This window comes from Glossina fuscipes, unplaced genomic scaffold, assembly GCF_014805625.2.
Source record: "Glossina fuscipes isolate IAEA_lab_2018 unplaced genomic scaffold, Yale_Gfus_2 61541, whole genome shotgun sequence".
Lineage (NCBI taxonomy): Eukaryota > Metazoa > Arthropoda > Insecta > Diptera > Glossinidae > Glossina > Glossina fuscipes.
In genome coordinates, this window is record NW_024003752.1 from 838,978 (window position 1) to 850,442 (window position 11,465).

Here is an 11,465-nt window from a genome sequence, read left to right on the forward strand (position 1 = left end):
GGTTTAATTTGTCAATAGTGTTCAAATACCCGCTCAACCACTTGAATTCGATTACTCTACAGAAAAATTAAGATCAACCAGAGCCTATAGCATGCTATTCATATCACCTGGAATTAATCACTCAGATCGTGGTCTTCATATAAATAAGAAACTTTTTATTGATAGCTACTTTATACTAGCGTTTGACCTCTCCGCTGATCATTGTAATAACGATTTGTGTGCTAATATTTTAAGGCAAGGAAACATACGCATTGAAGGCAAATTCGCTCGGGCATTAACATCAGCTGTAACTTGCATAGTTTACTGCGAGTATGATTCGATGTTAAAGATTGATGGAAACAGAAACTTCAAAATTACGCTTTAAAATGAATACGATACAAATAGATCAAGCACTTAAGGCAAATCAATCTACAAAGAAGTATTTTCAAGATGTTTTTCCAGCTAATAATTTACCACGGAAAGTGAGCTCTAAGCCTGCTATTATAATAGCAAATACAGACTACTCTAATCAGCTAGGAGAGCATTGGGTGGACTTTTATTTTAATTCTAAGTTAGGAACGTAATTCGACGATTCATATTGTCAACGACCATTGAAGAAAGAATTTCACAATTTTTTAAAGAGAAACTGCGACTCGTATGTATGTAATAAACAGCAACTCCAAGGATACTTTTCAAGAACTTGCGGACATTATGCCTTGCTTTATAACTTATATAAGAGTCAACGAAAAAGTTTAAACGCTTATCGCAAACAATGTAGTAAAACTAATTACAGCTTTAATGATAAGAAAATACTAACTAGGTAAAAAAGAATTTTTAATAATTTTATTTAAAATTTTTTTTTAGATATCAAATTCTTTATTTTCATTTGGAATAAACTTAAAAATAGGTGCATTACCTATAGATTTGTCTCTTCCCCGAAAGATAATATGTTGGATACTATTTTCCTTTAACTTTTTATACGGATTCTTGGATGGGCATACTTGACTAAGCTGCTTCGAAAGAAATATCCAGAGTAACTTTCCCTCTGGTGATTCCAAATAAAGGGCAATCTTTTCTCCATATTGTGCTGCTTTTGCTTTACATCCGGCATTTTATAGGCTGCGACAATTGATAACTCATCTATCTCTGTATATCCTTGTCCTGATGTTTTCCAGTCGTTATTCAGAGTCTGCAGAAAGGCCTATTAAAAATATTTAAAAAAATTATGAAATTTTTACAATAATGTAGGTACAATAATATTTAACAGTTGGTCATCGAAGCTATCATTGAAATAATGATCATAGCTTTCAATTGGATCAGAAAGTGTTTCAGTTTGATATCTGGGGTTGTAATTCGAAGTCTCGCTTTGAAGAAATTGGTCCATTTGATTATTCGCCACGAAGATTGATTGGGAGACAGTTGCCCAATTAAACTCTGACCCTTCAGAAACTTGAACAGCTTGAAGAGACGAGATTGAATTATATGTACTAGGTTGCGTTGATACAAAAATTTCCGGATCGTCTTTATTATCATCAGAAAGTGAAATAATTTCGGAAGTTTGTGACGGTAAAAACATTACAGAGTCCAATGTCATCTGAGAGTCGTGACTTTCAGTCGTCATCATTCCCTTGATAATATTGATGATGATATTATATTGTTGTTCTTTGATTCCAGTTTAATTTTTTCTATTTTTATTTAAAGTAATTAACTCACTAACCGATTTGCTGGTTTTAGTATTTTTGAAAATAACTAAAGAGAAAACTCTGCTTATATAGGATAGAAATGTTGGTGAACTTATCTTCAAGCGTTATCTGTAAAATTCCATCTGTCTTTTATTTGTCTCTATAAATACTTTTAAGTGTGGTCATAAATATCGTTTGACCGTTTTCTTTTTATCATTTATAATGCACCATAATACTAGTTCTTTTTCAATTCTCAGCGGGGTATTTATACGAATGGAAATAGTGATAAAAATAGAAATGAGGAAGGATCATGAGACGTGTAAGTGTTCTGAAATGCGATATGGTGAAATAGTCGCAGCACCCACACTTTATTTTTTTCTTCGTGGAAATTTTTATAGACATGTGTATGCACGACCGTGCCCCTTTTTTATATTTTTTTTTTTATCGGAATCTTAAATGATGTCCTTGAAGGAATCCTGTTCGGTTTGGTCATTAAGATGTGTATAATCAAGAGAAGTGTTCGTGGGAATTTGTGTTGATGGTATGTGTGTGTGTGTATGTCGCTTACGTGGTTTTGGGTGTGCGGTCATGTGGTGGGAGGGGGGAAGTGTGCGGGCGTCGTCCCCCCATATATATACTACTATGCGGAAATGCGGAAAAATTGTAATGAAAAAAAAAAAAAATGTCCTTTTTGTCATATATGCTACTATTCATCTATTCCTTGTTACAAACAATTCAAAAATATTTTCAGTATTTACTTTTCCCTTCTTCTTTAACGACGAAATTTGGTTTACTCTTTGCATCTGTACTGCAGATTTTATTTTGATCTGTTCTTTCATAACTCGTAATGTTTGTATCTTGTAATGTTTGTTACATATACAATCCTGTAGTAGGTGAGATTGTTACTCTCACACGTTGAGAAATGGTTGATGTTCAGAGGAGAATAGGTGAAAAAAAGGAAACTACAGCTAACTTCGGAATCAGAAGACCGGACATGCGTTCAAAAAGGTAATAAGCAATTTTGGGAAGAAACAAAAGCCAATGAAAAAAGTATATTTTTTTAAACAAAGTAAAAATATTGAAAGAAAAAGTTTAATTTGAAATTTAGAGTGGTTTAAACAAAAATTAAATCAGAACGTGAAAAGAAAAGGAACTAAATTGTGCTTGGACAGTGATATTGAGCAAGTGGGTAGACTTGAACAGACACTTTATTGTTTGTGATTAGCAATCTGTGAAACATGACGGACAAAAATGCCATCAATCAATTCGATTGATTTTTTGGATTTTAGTTAACTGTGATTGCATAGAAAATCAACAGTAATTTTGATATTTTTAGAGTTATTTCTTTTTTACATAAAGTATTTGAAGGAAACTATCAAAAACTAGAAATTATGAAGACTAAAATATGGAACTCCAACGGACCCAATTATTTTTAATATAATATTAATGAATATTATTGGTAATATTTGCTCCTGGTTGCAATATTACTATTGCTAAACATTCTTAAGTCTATAATTGAAATTTTCAACAAAAACTGCATGAAAATTTTGGACACTTGAATAAGCTATAGAATGGAAGAGTGTAAAAAGGAAATTAAAACGCAAAATATATGCAGCTGAGGAATTTGTGTTCCAATTATAATTTACGCACTTAAAAATTATTAAATTAGAATAAAACTTCGTGGAAGTACTTAGATATTTATTTTATAAATTTATGCATTAAAAAATATAACATTTAACATTGTATCAATACATACAAAAACAACTCCAATCTCCAACTTTCACGAATAATTTCGTGCAACGCAATTTGCGTTTTGCGCGTATGGTTGACTTTTAAGATATGGAAAAATTAGCAGCCTGTTGTGAAGCCTGCTACGATAAAAGAGAGAAATGAAGAAAAACATGATATGGCTACGTCATGTTTGTACACAAGTGAATGTACACTAATATTGTATAAAAACTATAATGAAAACGTAAACACATAACATTCGCTACACACAAAACCATTGTTTAGATTCAGTTGTCGCAACAGTAATATCAATGTCGTCGTCATTATAAACGTCAACATTAATAACAGCCTTTTATATATATAGCCGTAAGCTTCAGCAAAAAAATTTACGCACCATAATTGTTTATATTGTATCCTTTTCTTTCTTGTATTAATATTATTTATATATATATTTCTTATGTGTGTATTATCACGTGCAGTTCTTTGTCGAGTTCGTTTGTATCTAACACTTCAATAGATTTTTTTCCAGTTTCCATATGTACTGACTTGTTATATTCGCGAGTGGCTAATAGTATAACTTCCTCTGTATCCTCTAAACACCTGTCAAGTTTTAGACAGCGAGAAATTTCCGTCAGAGTACAGTGAAACCTCCCAACCTGGTCATTTGAAATATTGTGCAGTGGTGGAGCATTCAAAATGGCCATATTTAGGTTAGATTTTTCGTTGTCAACCTTATGTTGCTCGAATTGAACGCTTTTCCACTGTCGCACCAATAGTTGCTCCACCGGAAGATAGGTTCAATGGTGGGAGAATTAAAAACTTAAAATCCACTATTGTTCTATATTTTAGTGGTTGGACTACAGCAAATTTCGAAAATTTATCGATACAGGAAAAAAACTGTCTGGAGTCCGTAGAATAAATATCTATGTGAAGAATTTGATGTTTTTTTTTATTACTTTGCTTTTTTCTCCATTTACGGAAAAAACTAGTCTTCGAGGATTTGTGTAACGTTCTCTTAGGCACCGGGATTTCTACCTGCGATTGCAAATATCTAATATTTATAAAAACATTAATAACTTTCACGCCGTAAAAGTAGTTTCTAAGCATTTTTAGCGCCCAAACACTTGCTAATGGTTTACGTTTCTTGGTCGCATAGTTTTCTTCAGCACTAGTGAAATCGAGGTATCATTGTGATATGTTTCTCTTCCTGATAAAATTGCATCAATAGCGTATGAAGAAGCGTCCGCGGTCAAGTGAAAAGATTGTCTAAAATCCAGATAGTTTAATATTACGTGCTCTGATACCAAAATATTCGTTAAAGTATCAAATGCCTAAATTTGTTCATCATCCAGATCGATCTTGTTTTCGGCTTCTATGTTCCTACGCGTTATGTACTTAACATTTTTTCCAACTTTATCGGGCACGCCAATGGTGTTTATTCCAATTGGTTAACATTTCCACATAGTTCATATAAAATAGCCTCCTCACCATTGTCATGCATAATTTTTGATTTTCCTAGATCTGTTGAGACCTGTAATACTGTTAAATTCTTTTAAACTTGAAAGAATAAAAAATCGATAAATACTCAAAACACTTCTGTTCCCGATCTTTCCTTCACTTCTATTGCACCTATGAACAGATTTAACTAAGAATAGTCGACTGAACGGCAGCACATCCTGGAGCTCTTGAAATGGTCGAATATAATTTTTCCTTGAATAAATTAATTGGAACATCAATTATAGCCCGTTCTACTTTCATAATTTTCACAAGTTCTAAAAAATGGCTAAATTCCCCTGGCATTAAACACTTTCACTTTTTATTTTCTATTATTATTTATATTTGCTGGAATGATCACAGGCTCGTCGTCTCGGAAGGGGGAGTGCTAGACTAAGGTAGGTTAAGGATTAGGATTAGGTGAAAGACTACACGGGAGATAGGGGGAAGATGGGAGCCGTAAAGGGGCTGGCTCCAAATAGTCCGAGTCGAGGGACAGAGTGTCCAGTCGAGTAGAGTAACCAGAACAAAGATGAGAGTGGAGTTTATGGTGTTGAGCAGAGCGGTTGAAAGAAAATTCAATTTCTCAGGGAGTACGCGAATAGTAGTATGGAGATTTAAAAGTGAAATTGAGAACTGGATATGAACTTTGCAAGTCGTGTTTGTAGACAAAGTTTAAAAAACTTGAAATGCAAGGTTTAGCGCTTAGAATAGAAATCGAAATAAGAAATGAAATATAAGAAGCAACATAATATTTACAAACAAATCAACATTGTTTAAAATAAATGGTCATTTGTTTTAAATTGGAAAACCCTCTGGAAATCATTGAATTTTTATTTTCATGAATTTTTATTCACATGAAAAGTAAAATTCTTGTGAAACAAAAACCTGGAGCCGCTGAGTTTACCCCAGCACCACTCACAATATGTATATATGAATTGTTCTTCTTTTCTTTTTATTTTTACACTTGATAATGGTGTATTCTTATTTCAAATTGAACACAAAATATATATATTTGACATCTTGCTTGCTTTCTTGCGATAGGACTCTTGTCTATTGTCGTGTTTCTACGTATGTGCTTATATGTATGATGACACAATCAGCGTTTGTCGGTTCATGCTATCATTTTTCTTTATATGTTGACACATTAGAATAATCTGTGAGCAGCGACACGAATGAGGAATAGATAAAAACCTATAGTGCGTCTCATTAATATTGGGTCTTTTCGCTCGACAAAACGTGAACGCTTGTTAAACCTTGTCCTTTGTCCAAATATAACAATAAAAAAACAAAAAAAAAATTATAGACAAGAAAATTCAATAACTGTAACAACTTCAAAAACAGCGTTATTAATATTGGGTGTTTTTTCATATAAGGAATGATACAAAGATATAAAACAGCATATTATTAAAAATTAATATTCGGTGCGGTATTCTTTTTGTTTAACAATGTTATTAACGCGTTTTGACGTATTTTGTTTAGTTTTCTTGCGAGGGAAATGGGGATCTTATTCCATTTCTCTATGTTTTTTAGCAGGGATTGGGTGTTTTCGCACATGGCGGTCCAATCCACCCCACATATTTTTAAAGGGATTCACGCCTTGTGACTGGGGAAGAGAGTGAAGCACCTTGGAGCAGTTATAAATGACTCATTTTGGAATTACGCAAGACTTATGCTTGAGGTCTTTATCTACGTAGAACATAAATGTTCCCAAAATATCGAGTTTGTCCTCACTTTCTTTAAAATTTTCCCTCAAAATCCTTAAAGAACCCTCCTTGTTTTGAATGCCTTCCATAAACACCAATTTTCCGACTCCATTGGTCCAATGCACACTTATCTATAACGTGACCATTGCCATGCTCGCCGTTGGCACAAGCACGTAATAGGAAGAATATATTATATACTTTCTTACAATATTCCCACACTTTCAAGCAGAGTTCACTCCTTTTGAAATCCTAAATGGAAACTACCATGCATGCCGTATGAAGCAATATTGCATTAGAAATCAATACTATAGAAAATAATTTATAACATTCCACACATTTCATTTATTCAATACTCTCTTTTTAATTTATTCTTGTTACATCTTTGTTATACACAAAAAGTAGCCTTTTGTTAACTTTTAGTTTCAGACTTTATTGTAAATTAATACTAAAACAATAAATGTCAGCACTGAACAAATAGCGGAGAATAAAAGTCGACGACCAGAGTTAAAAGCGCTAATTAAATAATTTAAAAGAATTTGTAACATGGTGCCGAAACCCGCAACCCGGTAATTAATTAAGCGATCGAAAAAATTACAAGACAAAAAACACAGCGACTATATTGTTAAACAAGAGACAAAATTATAAATTGAAAAAGAACAACAGCGACAAAACAAATTACAAAAAAAAAAGAAAAAACGGCACATTCGAAGGTATAGGCTACCGTAAAGTAAACGATCGAATCTCTCTGAAGTCTGACATATCTATATATCTTCAAAGGTTATGGAATGCCCATTCTTATCCAAGAAAAGCAGGTGCGTCTGCGAAACCCCAAAAATATCAGATTTAACCAAGCAATGTGGGATAGTCATTGAGTGCGATGATAGAGTCACCACTATTATGACGGACCTAGAAAATATTCTACGCATACATTGTAAACAAACCAACGAAACAACAACAACGACAATTATGGGGAATGAAGAGCGAAATTTCACAACCGTACGCGAAGAAAATACTTGTTAAGGGATAAAACTTGAACCAATCCAAATGAAAAAGTTTGATAATAATTTTGGAAACCCGTTACCCTTTTGGGAACTACTTACGCGATCGATTCACGAGAATAAACAATTATCAGTAGTGGCAATATTTAATTTTTTAAGCGAATCACTAATTGGAAGAGCAGAAGCGACATTTTCAGGATTACACCAACAAAAATTTTCTGTATAATATTATAGCCATCGAATTGCTGTTGGATGAATATGGTAATACGGACAAGTTTACCGAAAAATTTTTACAAAAGTTAATGGTCTAAAACCATTAATTGCAATAACGATACTTGTGGTCATCCATAATGAAGTGGTTTCTATTGCGAAGAAATTGTTTTCATTTCAAATATCCGCTTCATAATTTGGTTAACTAAATTGTATTAATATGTGTATCAACAATGCGAATAGAACTCCATAAAAATTTAAATAAAGGTAATGTAAGCACACTATTAAATTCAAGCGTTAACACTGAAACAGAAAAGTTAAAAGACAACGGTTAGCAAGGGGCACAATTACGTTTCTTACTCAACTTCATTCGAAATTGCATAACGATCAAAGAGAGACAAACAATTATAGGTACAGTATCTACTCCACATGTAAACAACGGTATAAGTCAATGCTATGTTTCGAACAAGAGAAACAGACGCTCAACAGCGCCATGTGAAAGTCAATATAACTTTCAGTACAAGAAGTCTGTATTAGAGAGCAGCGAAGATAAAACATCCACTACAAAAATAATGACATTAGTAAGTGGCATTAATATGCTTACCGGGCAGGACTTATATTGCAAATTTTATACAAATGAAACTGCAAAGATTGATGACAATTTGATAGCTGTAAAAACATTTTTTGGTTGGACTATTCAAGGCTGTTCTGGAAATTACAAAATTCAGAAAATCAGAAAATTGCAATAGTCACAAAATGTTTAATATAACGAACTTCTGTAACTTAGATCCGTTGTTACCAACAGCAGGCTAAGTATAACAACGACTTGAATGAGCAACCGAGAATCAAATAAAATTTGTGAATATTGATTACGTTGGAACATTGCTGCGGGAAAATATTCGCGAACCTTTAAACGATAATAAAGCTATCACAGAAAAACGGTTATAATATTTAACATACTTCTGGACTATGAAAGCGCGATTCGGCGTTTCATAAGTAACAATTTAGCAGAAAGGGTAAATATTAACAGAAATAATCGATTAATTTATTATATGCTACATAAGTCGATTTATAGACACGATAAAACAACTACTAAAATGATCTTCGATGCCTATTCAAACGTAATGAGATTTACTTTTGTAAATGACCGCATAAGCTTAAGAGATAATTTTGTGGTCAATTTGTTGACTATCCTGTTAAGATTTCGATCGAATAAGATAGCAGCCCTTCAAAGGGTTTTTTTTGCAAATTGCAATAGCTGAAGAAGATCGCAACAAATCGGTTTTCATACCACGATTTGCCAATTTTAACCTACGGAAACGAACTACAAATGTATTTAGCATGTTTGGTAATGATCAAAAAATAATAGAGCGAAAAGGTTTTAGAGATAAATTGCTGTACTGTTAGCGATGAAATTAACGTTGACGTAATGAACAATTTATAGTATTTACAAAAATTGAAGCCTACGAAGACAAATGTAATGAAACCAATGGCCAAATTACACTGTCCGATGGGATTTTTAGGTTCTTTTACTGTGAGAAAAAAATTAATGTTGCAAATCATATGGAAGAAAAGCACGGGTCAGGATTAATAGTTAAACAGCGAAGCAATTTTCAATTCTGGGAAGATTAGTTGATTATTTTAAGCGAATTTAGTATTAAAAAATGTGTTTCCCATTCCAGTGAATCAATAAAAGACGTTGACTTTTTTGCAAATTGTTGGGGAAAAGCTTTTGGAGCAGTATCATTCGACATATAACAAAAAATAACAACAAATTCGAAGTGTTCGAAAAATAGAGTAAATCCAATGAAACAAGAGAGTAACGAAAACACTCTTCCAAAATTGGAATTAACGGTAACATTGGTAGCCTGGAGATTCAAGCAATTTCCATTAAATTCATTAGGTTTGGAAATAAACTCTCTTACTCTCTACACAGATTCTTTAATAACGTTAAGCTCTACTAATGATCAAGATGGGCAAAGTAAACCATACGCTAAAGCGAAAGTATGCGAAATTAATAATTTAACAAATATTTGCAAAAACTAGATTTACTGACAAGAAGAATCAGTGCAAACGAATTAGTTAAATTCCAAGTATAGAAAGATGGGTCCTGCGAAAGTGATTCTAAATGGCCAGAACAAAAGTCTATTGAGAGAACATTAAATTTATAAGTCAGCATCCCATAGGTTGAATTCGGAAGACACACTCGTATTATTGATGTTGAGAGACTTGTTAAAACAACAAAACTGTTCCGAACTACAGCTTACGAATTCCGCTCTATACAGCAAATCAAAACCTTAGTAAAAGCATATACAAACGAGAAAATTAATAAATTGAATATCTTACAAAGAATGGATTACAAGAAGCAGAAATTTACTTAATTAAATGTGAACAAATTCAACACTACAACAAAGAAAAAAGCTTGGGAAAAAATATTATTATTATTATTATATTATTAATATTATTATTATTATTATATTATTAATATTATTGTTATTATTAAAGTCTTAAGGCACTAGCATCTAAGGCATTCATCTTTATTAAAAACTCTATCGCACTTGAGATTTGAACCTGAGTTGCCAATCGAGACTCTTGCCTACTGAGCCATTCAGGCGGATTGCGAAACAATAAAAAATTACCAAGTAACTCAAAATTACCATCATTAAAGCCCGCAATTAATAAGAGCCTGGTAAAATTTTAGGCTACTTGAAGGTGAGTTTTTCACCGACAAGTACTGAATTGTACAGGCGCAACAACTAATAAAGCGATTTTTCCAGCGTTGTTTTGTGTGCTCACGTTTGGAATGGAAACATTGACTATATTACCTAACGAGGATGTAGCTACTAGCAGTCCTTTCGAAACTGTCCATTTCGAGCTAGTTGAGAACATGAGTACGAAAAGTCCTGTATGCTTTCTTATTTATTCCACGAAGCCAGCTGTAATTATTTAGGGTAACGCAAAAACTTTTAAAAGAGTAGACTTAAAAGTTTGAAACATTGAAAGTTGTGAATGTGTGGCGTTGCAGCTAGCCAAAATTACATGGACTGGCACTACCTTATGCCAGAACTACCGACTTGATAGGGCGGATTTATGGAGCGTTTTGTAAAGAAGTCCTAAAGAGACTTATGCAGCTACTATATTCCTTATAAATATCAAAGGCCGGGGCAGAGGATGTAAAAAATAATTTATAATATTCCACAAATTTCATTAATTCAACTTTCTCTTTTAAACTTATTCTTGTTCTATCTCAATAAAAGAGATAGTACTGTATAAACAAAAAGGAACGCTTCCTTAACTTCTAGCTTTAGACTTTATTGTAAGTTGATATTAAAATCGTTAGCGTCAGTATTTAAGAAGCAGCGAAACTAATAGCGAAGACCGACGACCGGAGTTAAAATTGTTGACTAAAAAAATTTAAAAGATCCTTTAACAAATATATAATCTAGACAATTATACCAACACATTAAAATTCAAATTAATATAAGCCTTCGAAAAGGACAGAAAATGTGCAAATAAGGCAAAAGAAGCAAGAAAGAATAATTCAGAACAAAACTAGCACAATCAACCAAATAGGATATTTAATTCTCAAGAAATCGCATAATAAAAAGAAAATAAGTAAACCGTATGAAAGACCATACGAAGTAATAAGAAACAGAACCTAATATAAT